This window comes from Desmodus rotundus, chromosome 10, assembly GCF_022682495.2.
Source record: "Desmodus rotundus isolate HL8 chromosome 10, HLdesRot8A.1, whole genome shotgun sequence".
Taxonomy (NCBI): domain Eukaryota; kingdom Metazoa; phylum Chordata; class Mammalia; order Chiroptera; family Phyllostomidae; genus Desmodus; species Desmodus rotundus.
Genome location: NC_071396.1, coordinates 95,619,826 through 95,638,349, shown reverse-complemented (window position 1 = coordinate 95,638,349; position 18,524 = coordinate 95,619,826). Strand labels below are relative to the sequence as shown.

General features: G+C 53.1%; 1 protein-coding gene across 3 annotated transcripts in view; it reads right to left on the bottom strand.

Moving 5' to 3' along the window:
* Nucleotides 1–18,524, bottom strand: part of CTIF (cap binding complex dependent translation initiation factor) — a 248,131-nt gene that overhangs the window by 127,951 nt on the left and 101,656 nt on the right. The window lies entirely within an intron of this gene.

Below are 18,524 nucleotides of genomic sequence, written 5' to 3'. Positions count from 1 at the left end.
TGGGGAAACATGCTAAGAGCTAAATCCCTTTTAAAACTTTAAACTGGGGGAACCCTAAGGACGGTCTGGTATGCAGTCATCAGGCCAACACTTACACAGTTACTTCACAACCACTGTGAGGTACCCCGCTCATACCGTGGGGCTGGCCCCAGAAATGCCAGGCCCAGGCAGGATTATTTGCAAAGGCCGGGCTGAAGGGCAGCTCTGTTCCTACCGCCTCCCTCTCCGCAGCAGAAAAGCATGTGCTGGTGAGACCTGGGGAGAACACCGCCAATCCATATGGGCAGCCAGGGGCTGGGGCGTGGGGTATCTAGGCCTGGGGGTCTGGGAGACCTGGGAGCAGGCTGACTCAGAGTCCATGGGACCCTGGGCATGCCCAGGGTGAGAGAGGAAGTGACCCATCCCAGTGCTCTGGGCCGAGGTCAGGGAGAGCCGATCTGGCCTACCCCCACTCTACAGACAGGGAGACTGAGGCCCTAAGAGCTCATACAGTGGATGGGAGGCAGGCGGCCCTGTGGGGCTGCAGCCCAGCCCCTCGATGGTGAGGGCACAAGCAGCCCTGGCATTTGGGCTCCATGGTGGAAGGCTCTGCTGGCTCTGGGGGTCAGGGTTCAGCCCCTGACCAAGGCGGGGGCGGTGGGGGGTGGACAATGGCCACTCTGGCTGTGCCAGGACTGGCAGTCAGGGGGACCTCCCCAGGGGGGCACGAGAAGGCAATGGGCTCAGGAGGACCCAGGGACCCTGGTGTTATAGGCACTCGGCCTAGACTGCTATTGAGTCCAGGGAGGCAATGACACACTTCGAAGTATATTTCAATAATAGTATCTCCCTCCCACCCTATCTTGCCTCCAACAATGCAGCCAAAAAGGCATGAATGAATTCCGGGCTCCAGGCAGCCACAATGGGCCTCTGTGGCTTTAGGATGTGCTTTGTTTAATGGTTTTCTCAAAGGACATTATTTGCTTTCTTTAATACAAAACACAAACAAGGAAAAACACCACGTCTTCCCCTCTCATTTCCCCTCTCCCACCCTGACCCAGCTCCGGCTGGCCTCTTCCCTCCGTCTATCCCAGCCTGGCCTCAGGTCACTGCAGGAACACACTGGGTGTGCCCGGCCGAGACAATGGAAGGAAGCAGAGGCTCCCTCTCAAACTGGGGGTCTGGATTGGGATGCTAGCTCCAGCCCGGGCAGAGGGAGCTGTCCACAACGCCTGGCCTTCTCTGGGCCTTGGAGTCCTGGGTTCTACCTGCATCCTGACCTCCTGTCTGCCCAAAATGGCCAAGGCAGGAGGTAGCTGCCCTTGGGTGTTCCCAGCTCTCTGCAAGGGTGTCCCCAACTCTCTGCCAGGACTCACTGTAGCCCAGGGGGTGTGCAGGGCCACTTGGGGCTTCTAAATAACCCACAGCTGAGACCTCTGTGTGCATCCATCCATCCCCCAAATTAATATATATGCGTGTGTTGCCCTGACTGGCGTGGCTCAGTGGGCTGGGCATCATCCCACAAACCGGAAAGGTTGCGGGTTCGATTCGGTCAGGGCACATGCCTGGGTTGCAAGTTCGGTCCCTGGTCGGGGTGCATGCAAAAGGCAACCAATTGATGTTTCTTGTTCACATCAATGTTTCTCTCCCTCTCTTTGTCCCTCCCTTCTCCTCTCTCTAAAAGTAAACAAATAAAATCTTAAAAACATAAAAAACCTATGCATGTGCATATATAAAATATTGTAATAGTTAAAGGACGGCTCTGGAGCTGAACTGTGACGTTCAGTCTGGCTCTTCCTCTTGACGGTGAGTATGTGAACGAGCCCTGCCTTCCTTGGGGCGCTTACATCTTACATAGAACGTTCAGGCACTCAGCATTCAGTGGGGTGCACTGTATTTATACACACTTCATCGGAGGACCCTCTCCTATCCGCCACTTTGCTCCTCACACCCAAGCTGGTGGTTGGAGTCAAGCTGGCGCACACAGTTCAAGATGCTGCCCACCCTCCTTCAAAAACAGTAGCCTCTTAGTGCCAACAGGGGCAAGTAAGAGGCCAACAGAAGAAGAAAGAGGGAGGAAGTTTGTGGTTAGCCACCTGTCTGCCATCAGATAAGTGGTGGACCCAGGCTACCTAAAGCTTTTTAAAGTCACTGGCAAGAGGTAAGACTCATACATGAATTCATAGCAGCATAATTCATAATTGCCAACAATGGAAATGACCCAAATGTCCATTACCCGATGGCTAGGTAAAGAAATGCATTAGAGGGCAATGGAGAGGAAGGAAGTTCTGGGCCATGCTACAACATGGGTGAGCCTTGAAAACCTCACGGTCAGGGAAAGGAGGTGGGGACCAAACCCGCACATGGTACGGCTGCATTTTAACGAGATCTGTAGGGCACACAGATCTGCAGGGACAACTAGTAAGGTCAGTAGTTGCCAGGGGCTGGGAAGAGGGAGAGCGGGGAGCCACTGCTAATGACACGGGGTTTCCTTTTGGGGTGATGGAAATAGTCTGGGATTGAGAGCAGTAACGGTCGCACAGCCTTGTGAATATACCCCAGACCATTTAATTCTACATTTAAAAGGGTGAATTTTAGGGTATATAAAAAGTATTTCAATTTAAAAAGGTGGAAAAATATCTGAGAGGAGTATATTCCCGGAAGAGGGAATAGCAAGTGTTGGGAGGAGGAGGAAGAAGAGGAAGAAGATTCAGTCACAATGAAAAGTGTGCCTCCCTCACTCAATTACTAGCAAGCAGCTACCCTAAGACACTGTCCACAAGACAGAGTGGGAAAGGCTGGCATGTCCCAGGCAAGGAGCCCCAGGCAAGTGACGGGAGTGACAAGGAATCTGGAAAGGAAAGTGAACTGGGATCTCCAGGCCTGGCCAGGGAGATGGTGTTCCAGCTTTCAACCAGAGACCCCTCCCTGCCTTTTAGGTAGGACATATCCCTTCTGTGGAGAAGGAGAAATTGATCAGGCTTGTCAGAATTTTCCTTTAAAAGTACCACTGGCCTTTGCTCTGATTCTTTGAGCAAATTTGCTCTTCAGAGCAAATTCTTCTGCTCCCTCCATGCTTTGAAAGAGCTGCACGGGGAGGTTTCCCAGCTGGTTTGTGTGTCTCGTCAGTGGGAGTCAGGTGCCTCTGCAGCACCCCCCTGCACCCCCTAGGCCCTGCCTGGTCCTGTTCCACTTTTCTCCATGAGAACCTTTCCCCCTTATCTCCGAGACCTGGCTACGGTTCCCCTCAGTCTAACCTCTGACCACTTTCAATGACTAAATGGGCCTGGGAGACAAGTAGATTATATAAACCAAGTCTCTCCAGGGAGGGAGGGAAGATAATACTGCCACGTGCAGCGCTAGCAGAGCACACGTGAAGCATGCACACACACACACACACACACACACACACACACACTCCCTCCCTCCCTCCAGGAGGTCAGCCGTGTGTAAGACACAGCTCTACTGTCTGGTTGCAGGAACGTGTTATGTAAAGCCCGCCCATTCCAGGGCAGAGCTGCTCGCCCCAGGCTGGGAGGGCGAGGGCCTTGGCCTGAGGTGACAACTATAAACAAGCAAATCTTGGGTCTGGGGTCAGAGCAGAGGGATGGAGGGCTAAGCAAGGACACTGAGCCAGGACAGCATGTGCGCCTGTGGCTCTGAGACCAGCAGCCTCTGATAGGGGACTCCCACTGAGCCACAGACTGCCTTCCCCTCCACCCGTGCGCCCATCCACTCTTCCATTCATCCCCCCATCCTATAAGTGTTGCTGCTTCAGGCACGGCAGACATGGTAGTAAAAAACAGGCAAAATGCCTGTTCTTACAGAGCACCCATTCTAGTAAAAGCAGAGACAAACAAATGAGTAGATAATATACATGCTAAAAAAAATGCTGCAAAGCAGAATAAGGCAGGGGTGGGGTGGGGGTAGTCAGGAAAGACCTCTCCGTTACTTGACACCTACCCTTCAATCCATCCACCCCTCTGCCCATCTTTGGTCCCTCCTCATCCATCCAGCACTGAAGGCCTACTGCTAAGAGCCAGGTGCAGCTGGTGGAGAATTCCAGATGAACAGACCCAGTCGCAGCCCTGGGAACTCAGGGGGACACAAACAAGTAGCCAGTGTGTGTGTGCGCAACACAGAGGTTGAACAGACGCCTCTGGCAGCCCCGAGGGAGGAACGAGGGCCTCTGCCTGGGAGAAGGGTCAGAGCTGCTTTGCCGAGAGGGTGGTGCCTAAGCTGACTCTTAAGGCTTCAAGGGGGGCTCCAGAGAGAAGAAGGCATGTTACAACCTTGACCTGCTGGCCAAGGACGCCAGCGTCGTGGCAGAGTGTGCGGAGACGTGCTCAGCACTGTGGGAGGAGACAGCGACACCGGGCTCTCTGATGGGCGGGGCCGGTTCCCATGACGGCAGTGTCTGGCAGGTGCCGTCCGTGTAGTCCTCACCCCCCTGTAGTTAGTAGAATTGTGTGCCCCCAAATTTAGTTGCAGTCCTAACCCTGTGTACCTGTGAACATGACCTTATCTGGAAAATGGGTCTCCGCAGATGTGATCAGGTTAAGAAGAGGTCAGGCTGGATCAGGGTAGAATCGAAACCCAATAACTGGTGTCCTTATAAAAAGAACATCATGTGAAAAGCAGGGTGTGCTGCCACAAGCCAAGGAGCTGCTGGAAGCCGGAAGAGGCCAGAGCAGTCCTTCTCTGGCAACTTCAGAGAGACTCTGGCCTGGCCGACACCTTGATCTTGGGCCTCCCCTATCTGCGGCACTTTGATATGTTATGGCGGCCCCAGGAAACCAAGTCAGGTAGGGGTTGAATTTGTGTTAAGTTACGGGCTCAGCCAGAAATTCCATTATGTTGTATTACCACGCTGTTTTTATGGAAGGAGAGGTTTAGTAAGGTCAAGGAAGTTGCCCAAGGCCACCCAACCAGCTGGCAGCAGCCTGTGTCTGCGCCTCCAAGGCTCCCGCTCCCAACTGTGATGTCACTTGGCTGACAATATCGGGGTGGAGATGTGGAGGCCGAACCCCTGGTGGCGTCTAACAGCTCTCTCCTGCCCTGCCTCCGACCCCATGGAGCCCAGCCATGCACTCTGGGTCCCAAGAAGTGAGAGGAGTGGCCGAGAGCAAGCCCCGATCTACACTGGAGCCACAGCTGGGCAGCCCCGTTTCTGACCACACGGCCCCCCACCAGGCCTGAGGCTGGACAACCAGGTCACTGGGTATAGGTTCCAATGGCCTCCCCATGCCTGTCTTGCAGAGCGCTTGCTGTGTCCCCTGAGATGCCGCTGGCCACAGCCCAGTGGGCAGGCCTCTGTTCCTCTTGCTAGAAGGTGGTGCTCATGGGCGCCAAGGTCGCCTTGACCTTCACTTCCAGGTTGGGGGTGGGGGAGCTGCTGGCTGCTGCTGTGCCTCGTTCCCTTTCAGTCTGGCTGGATAAGGTTTAGACGTGCCCCTCAGAGCTCAATACCACGGTCTGCAGCTTTGTGGAACCCTATACCCCCTCCCGCCCAAGGGAGAGGTTCCTGATATCACTGTGACCTTTGACCTCTGACCACTCAACCTGGACCTGGGCCTAATGGAAATCACCCAGGCCTCACTATCTCACAGGACTGTTATCTTTGTCTCTGACACACCAGCTCTTTGCAAGGGAGAGAGCACCACACACAAACAAGAAGTGCCCTCCCGTTGAGTGAAGGACCTCCCAGGCTTCGGGAACTGGACGAACAGCGCCAACCCCATAGCCTTGGGCAGGAGGTAGTAAACGGCCCAGTTGGGAAGGAAGACTGAGGATCCCGGCCCTGTGAGGCAGCAGTGGGAGTCTCAAAGGGGAAGGTGTTGCACCAGTCCCCTGCTCTCTCCAGGGACACACCTGTCTGCCTAGGTTGTGCCTGGGTAGCAACTCTGCCCTGGACTCTTGGAAACCACGGTTCTTCTCCTTCGTGGATCCTTCATGAGCTTGCATACTGTCCCCATCAGACTCCTGCCACGCTCAAGAATGCTGTTTAAAGTCATGGAAACAGCTTCCTTCTTTCCAGAAAACTCCAGATAACTCAGAATGAAGGGCCCCATGAATCCTCTGGCTCAGAAGACCTGGAGCCCCAGGAGGCAGGACGGACCCTCAGACAAAGCCAGCTGGCGCCCCTAGATTCCCCGTCTCCCAAGGGCAAATGGTACAAAGGAACCATAACACTTGGCAGCTTAAAGGGCCATTAAAATACCAAGTTCAACTCCTCTGACAATGAACTTGTCTCAGTAGTGGAGCCTTCCTCCCGCCGGGGGTCATGTTTTGTTCATAGCTTCTAAGAAGTTATCCTACCCACGCCTCACTCCATGTGGGCAGGATATGTGGGTCACGTCCAAGCTGAAATAAACAGGTAATGTTTCTAGAATTCCTGGAATCTTGAGGCTGTATATCTATTCAGAGAAGCCATCCTGTTTCAGAAAGGTGGATGGGGTGGGCTGGCTTGCCATGTTTAAATGTATGGTTGTCTAACTTTAAATTTATTTTTTTTAATCAGCAGAGGCCCTTTTAAAAACAATACCTTAGCCGGAGTCCCAATATAAAAACAGAGATTTAAGTAAACAGGAAAGAAATCTAGAGGCTGTCTCTGAGCCACTGGCACCCATCCCTGCCTCTGGCCGCCCCCTACTCGCACCCTGGATCAAGCACCTAAACTCTACCCACTCTGAGAAGCTCTGCTCTGCTCTGGGTACCGTATGGACGCCGGCTTCACAAGAACTGGACGTTTTCGAGGAGAGGAGCCTCATGCAGGCTGTCTGAACAGGTTTCAGTGGAGTCTGTAACCTCCCTGAATTGCACACGAGCATCCTGCCTGTGGCAGCGGTGAGAGCCCATTTATCCAACATCCTGAGGGTCTGGTCAACTGGCACTGTGGTTATGGACGCTAGTTCATGGGCATCGCTGGCTTGTGCAGGCCTTGCTTGTTGGTGCTAAGTCTTTAGGCAACCTCCCAGCTCTGTGGCCGAACTTGGAGACCCCTGGGCAGTTGTCTTCCAGCCCTGTCCTCATTCTTGTGGAAAGTGAGGGAGAGAATATTTGTCCCTTCCACCTCCTTCATTGGGACAATCTAAGCCTTCCTCAGATTTCACGGGCCAGGGAAGTCCCCTTTTCATCTTCCAGATATTTTGAGGTGGGTTTCTGTCTCTTGCCACCAAAAAAGTCTTAAGTAATTCAGCAACTTTGGGTGTTGACCTTGATCGTGTCACATCCATGACGTCACAGAAAGCACACACCGCCCTCCCCGCCCCTCCCCCTGGTAGTGCGTCAGGGAGAGCCTGCTGGGTAAAGTCAAACACTGGTGACGTTCACTTGATAATTTCCGAATGAACAGAAAACATAGGTGAGAACATTGATGCAAAGGACGGGGGCTAAGAACCAAGAAGGAAATGTAAGAAAATTGTTCCTACATTACGTGGTGTAGAGTGTACAGGGGACAATTCCTAAGGTGCTGCTTGTTCAACCATCGTTGTCAGTTCTTCCTTTCGTAACCAGCAGTTGAGTGTGTGCCTTTGTGTGTGTCTGTGTATGTATGTATGTCCATGCGTGTACATCTCTGTGTATGTATGTGTGTGCCTTTGTGTGTGTATGTGTGAGTGCCTGTGTGTGTGTCTGTGAGTGCCTGTGTGTGTGTAGACAGGGTGTTGGAGGGGTGACTGTGACTCTCTTTGCGTCAGAGACCAAATGTAACCCAGTGGCTCTGGCCCTCTGTGCAGCCGGCAAGCCCGGGACCAAGAGCCCAGAAGCAGTCCTGGAAGCAGGGCACCTGGGCTCTTGGGGGTGTCTCGGGTGCTTGTTGACATGGGGACGGCAACGTGAGAACGAGACTGGCGCAGATGGATGCTCTCCACCCCCCTGATGAGGGACCCTTTCCGAGGGTCCAGGGAGCACTGCCAAACCGAAGGAGGCGATGCCTTCAGGCTGCTGCAGACCAGAGGCAGGAAGACGCACAAGGAAAGCGAGAGGTGCCGATGGCCGCGGGAATGGCACCACTGCTGCTCCGCAGCCCCAGGAGAAAGCCCAGGCAAGACTGGACATACGTGCCCTGCTTTCTGGCCCTGTGTGAGGGATGTGTCCACGACAGAGACAAGACCCACATCCTCGAAAAGCAGGCTCATGGGAACACAGACCAACACTGGTGCTCTACCCTGTAAGGCAGAGTGACATTATACACCTAGGCGTTACTCCGGACTCGGTAGGTGGAACGGCATGTGGGTACACAATCCTCATTCTAGGCTTTTCCCTCTGCCTGGAACGTCTCTCCCACTTTTGTTCACCCCTGAAATTTTGTCTAGGCGTTACCATTGGCATAAATGTTCCACCCTGCAAAACTGACCCTAATTCCCATCAGAATCCATCCATCTGGTCACATAGCACATTGGACAAACTCTTCTAAGCACTCCATGCTGGTGTCCAAGTAGACTAGGTAGTCGCTTGCACGCTTGCCTCCCCACGCAAGCCATCAAATTTCAGGAGCTCAGGGGCCATGTTTCCTGTACTTCTGCAGGCCCCACGGTGGCCTGCACACTACAGCTCTCCATCACTGCTCACTGGAGGACAAATTAAGTTGACTGACAGCCTTGGATGGGCCAGAGTCGGGCCATCCCCGTTCTATCCACTGTGAACCAACAACATTTACAGACGACCAGGGGCCTGTGGCCCTCGGCCAGGCAGTATCTCCTATGTTGCAAGACGCCAGGATGCTCGATGGCCCCAGCAGCCGTCCATGGGGAACCGTGAGGGCCAGTGCTACGACCGCAACCCTCCTTCAGTTCCGTGCACCAGATAATGCAGACCTGGATCCCTGGCACATCCCCGGGCAGGAGCGGGGCCTGGAGGGGTCACACAAGTGACAGAGGCCAGGGAGGTGAGGCCTGGAGTTGTACCCTGCCGTGGAAGAGGAGTGCATGGGTGGCAGGATCCAGTCCAAATGTGGTCGGCAATCAGACAGACAGGAGCAGAGCAAGGACGACAGGCCAGGTACAGAAGGTCACCGGGGCGGAAAGCCCCAGGGGCCTGGCAATAGGCAAAACTGGGAAAATAAGGATCTCGTCCCCAGGGTGACCTTTCCTCCCCTAGCATAACTCTGGTCCTGCGGTTTGGACCCCTGACCTTTCCTCCCTGGAGATAGCATCTAGGCCTCAGTGGTATTTCAGCTCCAGGCCCAGAAAAGCAGCAACACCAGACAAGTTACGCCCTGGCTGCCTCAGGCCCAGCTGCACTGCCTAATGACCCCTGTGCTGGTGCCAACCAATCAGAGGAGACCTCGACCCCGAAAGGACACACCTGGAGAGCTGATGAATATTCGATTGAGATCCCCCCCTTGGACCTCTGCTGAAACCCCTACACATCGAAGCCCTTCAGACTGAGGGCCCAGGGAGCTCTCCCTCCCTGAAGCTCTCCTGCGCCTCCCCCACCAGCCCTATTACCTCTACCTCCCTCTCTCCTAAGCTCCAAGGACCCTTCTTTCTGCCGCTGTAACTTGTTTCCTGAGCCCATGTCTTCCACAGCTCACTTCTACCTCTGTGACTTTCTAAATAAACCTTCTCTTCTAGTTTGAGTCTTGGCTCTGAATTCTGTCCCAGGCAGAACTCAAGTCCCGAGATTGTGGAGCCAAGGTCTGGTCTGACCCCAGCAGTCTAACACCTGCTGCCCTTCTCACCCCACCAACAGGCAGAGGTAGGCGTGGCCCCTTAGGGATTCAGGACAAGGCTTCTCCTGCACAAGGAGGTTTTAGAGTGGGACGGCCCAAACTATGACCCGGAGTCAGACACCGATGGGGCCACCCCCCACTGCTGGGTTATCGTCAGGGATTCCAGAGTAGAATTCAGCCCCTGTTCTCTGCCCTGGATTTGTGCTCTTCGCCTGGTACACAGGGGGTAAAGGTGAGTAACAATCACAGTTGGGACCATTGTCTCGACTAAGGCCAGGAGACTCTGGGGAGTCCTCAGGCTCCTGCCTTCCCTGACAGAGCCCTTAGTTTCATCTCCAGAATAGCATCTTACATGTTGCAGAAACTCAATGAGAATCTCCCACTTGGCAATGACATTGATTGTTGTGGGAGAGGTGAAGGGAGAACATGCGTGGGAGACAGCTCGGATGTGTGGGCAAAGCCTGCCTGGAGCACTCCAGGACTGTCTGCAATAGGTCCCACTGGCCACCTGCTTGGCCACCCAGGGCAGCAAGAAGGTAAAGAAGGAGACAGTGAGGTGAGGGCATCCTTGACCTGAGTCCAAAGGGGATGACCCGGCCCAACAATGGGGGGAAGCGAGCCTGCAAAGTCTTTCCTTCCCTCCAGTCCTGCCCCATAAATATGCTCCACAGAGTGAGCAATTCCTTCTTCCTGGAAGGTATTCAACAGAAGTCTCCTTACCATAGAAGGAACTAAGTGATGTCTGCAAGGATTCGGAGCTTTGATGACAGCAATAACAGCGTCCATCACTTACTGGGGCAGGCACTGCGGGAAGAGTTTTACATGGATTAACTAACCTCGGTCTCACAACAACCCTGAGAGGGAGGTCCCGTTATTATCCGATCTCTCGCAGGAGAGGACGGGGAGGATGGAAGACATGAAATAGCCGGACTAAAGAAATGCAGCAAGTGCATAGTGGAGCTGGGACCCAGAGGCTCAGGATCCCACAACACCCAGTAGAGCAGCAGGTCTGACACCAAACGCCAGCCTCAGCAAGCGTGGTCCAGGAGCCAGTGGGGGTGCATTTCTCAGGCACTAGACACCCCAGGTTCCATCGCAATGGACTCAGCACAGAGCTATCATAGCAGATACTCAGCAAGCATTTGTTGATGGAATTGGAAAGTGAACGGGTGAGCAGTGAGCACAGTTTTCAATGAGGCATGAAAAGGGGGCACCCGCTCACAGTTCTCCCTGGATTCACTCTAGACCAGTTCAATTCACAGGGTTGCTGCAATCAGTCTGTGCTGAGTGTACCTGGCTTCCTCCCTCCCTCTCCTTCCAAATGAAGTCGCTAATAGCTATGCTGCCAAGCTAAACATGAATATGATCAGTACCGTGCAAAAATAATGGACCTCCATGACAAGTGCATTGTCAAAAAGGAACATGGATGAATGCAGGTTTCCAATTAGGAAGAAAGATAGCAAAGCGGCAGATAGAGATAAGTTCCTAAAAATCTGCTCGCGTACAAAAAAAATTTCTGTGTAGAATCGTATTTTAACTGTACTAGGAAATTATAAGTGCAACAGCAAATATCTTTGGTAAAAGAAATAATTGCCTCCCACTTATTAATTTTTTAAGTGAATACTTTAAGGACACGGGTCGTACCTCTCTCTGACTACAGGAAATGTACCATTTCAGAAATTCAATTACGCATTCCATTTCCAGAAAGCAGGGCTGACCTTTTGTTGTGTGGATGTGGGCCATTAAGGATTCTCTGCCACATAAAAGAGTCTTTATGGCTTGTCTGAACTTGGGCAGCCATTGGTTTCGGCCGGCTCACTAGGCACCAGCAGCTCTGGTGACCTAGTTGGTATCTGTTTCCCTCCATGTCTCTGCAGCAGACAGTGATGTGACCTACTTTCAGGGGCCTAGTGATGGTTCCAGAAGGGGTGGGGGGGAACACGAGAGCCTGGACACAGGGCTTTGAAGCGTGGGCTCCAGGCACTTCCCGGCCGCCCCCTGCCCTGGGCAAGCACAGCTCCTAACAGTCTCTTCTCTCCATCTCCAAAGCCTTTTCCTCCTGCAGCCCCCCACCTTGACTCCATCCTCCTTGGTCAGAACAGGAGCTCACTCCTAGCTCAGTCTGTCTGACCCCTTAAATCTATCAGATTTTGACGTGGGAGCTCCCAACCATCCCACCTCATAGCTCATAGGAGGACAGTGACATCTGTTCGGGCCACTGGGGTAACTCAAAGTGGCTGCTTGTGGCCAGAGGCCAGCTGCCTGCAGTGCCAGCCACCCAAGGCCTGCCACCTGCAAGCTGAGAGAGGACAGCTAGATCTTGGCCCAATGCGACTTATTCTCAGACACCTATCCGTGCACTCTGCTCTGGTTTAATAGCAACTAAAACACTGCAAAGAGTCTAGGAAGCGGTTTCCAAAATTCTGAGCATCTGTGTCAATGCATAAGCGGCAGCTAGGAAGCGTGGGCAGGGTCAGCTTTCTAGGGCAGGGGTTGGCAAATTTTTTGTGTAAAAAGCCTGAAAGTAAATATTTCAGGCTCGGCAGGCCACATAGTCTCTGTCACGACTGCTCACCTCTGCTGTTTTGCAGCAAACGCAGCCACAGCATAGCATAGAAGCAGGGCTGTGTTCCAATAAAGCTTTATTTATAAAAACTGGTGGTGGGCCAGGGTCCCTGGGCCATTTGCCTACCCCTGCTATAGAGAGTTGCTAGGACTAGGCCAAGTGCATTTGACAGCATTTTGTCTTCACTCTCTGAGCGCTGACTACCCCTCCTGCACCCAGTGTTGACTTCTTGCAGCTGATCGGTGTCCAACTTCCTCACATCCTCCCTCCCGCTACCCCCTTCCTGCACCCCCTGCTACTTGGACCTGCTTTTAGGGAAGGGCCTAACAAATTCAGTCCCCTAAGAGGATAAAAGGATTGTATTTACATTTCAAACAAGACAAACCTAAGGTCAGTGGCTCTCAGTCCTGGCTACTCACTGATTGCCCCCCCACCTACCCCGCCAGGAGCTTTCAAACACCCTGAGGCCCAGGTTCCACCCCAGAAGTGTTGATGCAACTGGCCTGGGGTGCTGCCCAGGCCGTGGGGATTTAAAAAGTGCTCCAGGTGCCCTGACTGGTGTTGCTCAGGAGGATGGGTGTTGTTCCACAAACCGAAAGGTCACCGGTTCGATTCCAGGTCAGGGCACATGCCTGGATTGTGGGCCAGGTCCCCGGTTGGGGTGTGTGAGAGGCAACCAATCAATCAATGTTTTATCAATTGATGTTTCTCTTAAACATTGATGTTTCTCTCCCTCTCTTTCTCCCTCCTTTTCCCCTCTAAAAATAACTAAATAAAATCTTTAAAAACAAAAGTGTTCCAGGTGATTCTAAAGAGTCAAGTTGGGAGCCACTGCCTTAGACCAAAAGGGAAAAAAGTCAGTGGTAGTGTTTTTGGAATAAGTGAGCCATGGTGGTGGGGTTCACTTTTCCCTCTGGGATGGGGAGGGGAGGAGACAGGTCCAGAACCTTTGAGACCATATCACGTGGATGGACACCTCGGCCAAGGATGGCTCCACCCTCAGCTGAGGCTGGCGCTGTGTAAGATCCAAGATTTTCCATTTTTGTTTTCCTCTTGACATATAGCATGGTTCCCTACTGCATACTCTGTTCATACTGGTTAAGCCCAAATACATACTCTGTTAACACTGGTGAATCATCAGAAAAGCTCCTAACGGCCTAACATTCAATCCCTAGCCAATCAATCAATCAAACCCCCAAAATAAAAAAAGATGACCAAGTCCTGCCTTAGGGAGGACTGTAGCCAATGCAGGGAGACAAGGTAAGCACAGATAAAATGAAAAATAGGCTTGGCCACATTCACACAATATAAGGCAGTGATTCCCACACTTGCCTGCACAGCACAGTCACCTGGGTGGATGTTAAAAACCCCAGTGCCTTGGGAGTACCCCATGCCAACAAAATCAGAATGTCTGGAGGTGGAAGACTGGCACATTCTATTTTCTTTGAAAACCCTCAGGTGATTCCAATGTGCAGCAAAATGTGGGAACCATGGTAACGAGGTCCTGCTACTCCAAGTGTGGTCCATGGGCCCACGCTGTCAGCATCACCCGGGAGCTGGTTAGGAACCAGGGGGTCCGGGCCTCACTTCCGTCTTACGGAGTCAGAACATGCATGTGAATGGGCCTGCAGGCCATTTGCTCACACATTCACCTCTGAGAAGTGCGCTGCCGGTCCTGGAAAGAAAAGACTGCGGTCCCAGCACAGTCACCAGGACCACGATGAAGGGAGGAGCGAGAGGTGCTGAAGGGCGGGAGAGTAAGAGGAGAGAGTGGGTGGGAGGGCTTGGTGGACAGAGGCCAGAAGGAAACTGGCCTTCATGTGCGGTGAGCCAGAAAGAAGTAGTCTAAAGCGTGATTTCTGCAAAAGTAGAACAGTAAATCACACGTGTCACACAATTAATGAGCTGAGGTTTTGGGGAAGGATAAAGTGACAACGCCAGGAAAATGGGGTGGTCCTGGAAACTCGGGGCAACAGGGGGTGGTGGACGATTAGAATGAAGGGAGCCATGAAAGACGATTCCAGGGACTGTGCATGCCCCCGACAGGGGTAGTGGAGAGCTATATGTTGCCTCAAGTCGGAGAGGGAGCTGATGGGACAGGGCACTGGGCAAAGGTGCCTGGACAATTTCTTTCAGGAGGAAATGCTGGTAAGAGAAGTAGCAGAGAGCTGGGAAGACCAGACAAGGGTGTAACCCGGGCCTGCGGAGAGGAGAGCCTGGGGGAAGGCAGAAAAACGAGCGTCCAGAAAGACCTTTCAGAGCAGGGGACTGGTTGTATTTGACAAGACACTGGTCAGCGACTGCTGACCAGTCTGACCTCTCAAATCTGGGACTGGAGGGAAGTCAGCATCTCAACTATTGTTACAAGAAACTCTTCTGGTAATGACCCCCCCAAAGGTTGTCCATGGGAAAACACCAAGGTCTCTAGCAAACGTGACACCCAGGGGGAAGTCGAGAGGAAAAGCTGAACTGTACACAAGCCCTGGGATTGTCTGCAGCTCCAGTGGGCCCCGAAGACCCACAGCAGCCCTGGAGCACAATCCCTTTGTTCGCAGGCCTCTGGAAGTCAACTCGATTCCCAGTTGAGTTGGAGACGCCGGGAGACTTTTCCCATGTTGCAATAGACCAAAACAATAACTGCAGAGTGGATGTTACCACAATTGTTTCCACTGAAGTTATTTTGGGGGAGGTGAGGAAGATTGTCTATTCCAGGACATTTCCTTCACCCGATTCCTTTTATAAAACCTTTGAGGGAAGAAGTGGGAGTCGTCACCAACGTGGCTGCCCTGCTCACAAGCACGTGCGCAGTGTCCCGTGGCAAGTGACTGCCAGCGGGCCCCTGTGAGCTGCCATATGCGACACCCATTTACTGATGCTCTCGTAGAAGTCCTTAGATTGACTAGTGCCTCTCTGTTTTCCAAGTGCGTTCTCGATGATCATCTTGCTTGATTCTCATGACAACCTTGTGGATGGCGGCAGGCCGGAGATAAATCTCTTCACCCCGATTCTAGAGATGAGGAAATGGAGCAGTAAAGGTTCTTGGTCAAGGGGGCGGGGCAGGACGGAAGCCTGTGGTGACTTGAGAGGATGCCTTTGGGGCCTGAGCACGTGGTGAGGTGAACCAGGGCTGCTGTGAGTGTCTCTCCTCCCATTGGTTCATGGTCTACTCACCATAGCCAATCCCCATGCCAGGCACTGGCTCGTGACAGATCAGCCAAGTAAGGATGGGGGCCTACCAGGGCCCCTCGAGTCCAGTGTGGCACACAGGTTGCATGATGGGGCAAAGGTGGGGTCCAAGGCTGAAAGGAGGGCAGAGGCTGGACTAGGGAGGCCTTGCATGCCAGAACCCCAGGCCTATGTGTGATGGAGAGGCAGAGAAAGGCTTAAGCCTGTTAGGAAAATAGCAAGATCTGTGGACTCTGTAGATCATGCTGGAGGTAATATGGGGGTAGATTTAAGGGGCATAAGCCAAACACAAGGCAGACTAGTTAGGACAATAGTCAAGACGTGACAGTGACTAGTGTAGGAATTAAGGACGTGGCAGAGGGATGGAGGGAGAGTCTGTAAACATTTGAGAATAACATGGACTGGTTCTGGTGAAGGATGGAGATGCAGATGGGAGAGCGAGCCCCATCCTCGAGAAATATGATGGCAAATACGACATGGTCCGTGCCCTGAAGGAATCCTGCGTCCTTAGAGGGCAGACAGAGATTCCTGAGTATGGTGCAAGGCCAAGGATAATTGCTGTCAAGAAGACAGAGGTCACTGGCTCATGCTTTGTAAATTTGGATTAAGCCCTGGCTAACCCCTTGTTTTCTATGATGCAAACACCTGACAGGGTGAAGAAGTGAGAGGGTCTCAGCGCTGGCTGCCCATCAGACATACCCAGGGAGCTGTGAGAACAACTCAGCTCCCATCTTCCAGACATTCTGACTTGCCTGTGGTGGGGGCCAGCATTTTTTTTTGAAGAGCTCCCTAGCTGTTTCTAATGTGCAGCAAGGATTGAGGGGGGAGACACAGCACCTCATTTCAGAGACCTTGACATTGGGTCCACTCAGCTTTGCGAAGGGAGCCGTAGTTTCACAGGGCACCAATGGGAGAATAGGAGAAAGATGCTCTCCTTAGTCCCTAACTTTTGACTTTGACTTGCCCTGCGGTCTCGGGGTCATCTCTTCTTGTAGCATGGAGCAGTGCCTCTGTCTAGCATCTCCAATGACCCAGGAGGGTGCCCCGGCCCCATCTGCAGGATTGGTTTGTCTGGCTCTATTTTCCACCAATCAGGTTTCCTCGTCTAGTGGACAGATGTCCTGCATCACTGCCCAACCTGAGCAGCCGCCTGAGCCACATGGCCAGCCACGGGCGCTGCCACCCTTTGGGGTGTCCTGGCAGGAAGGACCCTGCTGAGGGGCGCCATGCATTGTTTCCTCAACCACACCACACACCAGCCTGGGCCAGCCTGCTGGGACAGTGCTCCTTCTCTGGCCGCTAGGAAAGGCTGCATAAAGGAACATCTTCTCTTTTCTTGCCATGCAAATGTTTCTCGTTTGACCTGGAGGCTACATTGTGAAGCAGAATAATGATCCAGGGGCCACTGAGCTGACCCGGAGGTCACAGGTCAAGAACAAGAATGAGCTGTTCCCAACACTTTTAGTACACTGACCACACTGTGTGCATGCCGTGTCAGGGCAGGTGGGAGAGGGACAACTGCCCCTTGGAGCAGCCCCTGACCGGCCACTGTGCCTGGGGGGCCAGGTGGGGTGTGGACTCAGCCAAGGGAGCTCCTGCTGTCAGAACGTCTGCTTCCTATGGCCAAGTTTGCTGGGGATCTTTGCCATGAATTCCTAAAAAATGCATTACAAAATGCACCACATACTGCTCACATGCATAATCAAACATCACTAACATTTCCAGGAGAAAATCTATGCACTCACGGGTGACCTTTGACCAGAACAGGTGAATGAGGTCACACACTAGGGTCTCTGAAGAATCCGGGGAATGTGGCAGCAGCTTTTCTCCTCTGCAAATCACTGCTGCACGTGGGCCCACGGGGATGCAGGGGGTGCTCTCCCAGGTGTGGGCCCTCTGACTCACAACACCCTGTAGGATTCAGCTCATCGCCTCCCTCCTGGGGAGGAGTGGAGTGCTGTGCCCAGAGCAGGGACGTCTGTCTGGGCCTCAAGTTCCCCAACTGCAGAGTGAATGGAGCTGGGCCAGAGGACTTGAAGATTATTCCCTTCAGGACGAACACTCTGTAACAGCCTGTAACATTCCAGCCTCCTGACTCCGTGACTCCGTCCTTTTGAAGAAATAGAACTGGGTACCTTGCCTTGTTGGCTGCTACATATTACTCTCTAATTGGGGGTGGGGGTGTTCTCTTTAGCTGGAAACATTCTAAACTCGAAGTCTGGCTTTCCAGAAAATGCACTAGTGACCTAGGTGTTTAAGTCAGACTTCTGACTGTGAAACTTGCTTAAAACGAGGAGCAGCCTGCTGCCGACACGCGGGCTTTCTACAGCCCTGGGAGGCGGTCCTCGCCTCTGGTCATCGTGGGTTTGAGTCATGTTGACCATTTCGGCCGGCAGCTGTCACAGGTCTTGAGGAAAGAACACCTTTTTTCCTAATTTGCACAAAATGGCCCGATTGGCCAGGGGCAGGGCTGGTCCAGGTACTAGAACGCTTTCCAAAAGGCCTTCTTTAGGGGCGAAAAAAGAACCCACAGGCATGGCCTACAGCTCAGCATTTAGAACAGACACCAACAAGAGGACGGATGCAGTCGCAGCCGTGAGGCGTGCAGACGACAGCACGGAAAATACTTCTCTGTGGCATTTACACGGGCCCCGTCCACTGCCTCTTTCTGGAGAGCCCTGCTCCCTCCGCGCAGGGCCAAGGCCCGGGCCTCAGGAGTGCCTGGCTTGGGGTGGGGGCAGGGGCATGGTCAATGTTAGTTGCTTAGGGGGCCTTGCTCTTGTGCTCACGTGGGAGGCCGCGGAGGGCGGAATACAGAGATGGAGAGGCTGCTCTGGTACGATTTCCTTTTCTTTCTTCTTCCCCCAATTTCCTGTCCACAGAATGTTTTATGCAGAGACACGTTAGTGCTGAAGCCTTTGCAAAGACACCGACTGATGCTGATCCCTAGTGAAATGCTCGAATCATGCGAGGACCCGCCATCAGAATTCATCATAAACACAACCGCAGGATGTGTGTGGAGAGCAGCGACCCCAGGGTCCCGGCCCGATCTGTCGCTGCGTGTGTCCCTGGGTGCACCCCTTTCCATGGAGGGGGTGTTCTCAGTTTCCCTGCAGATCA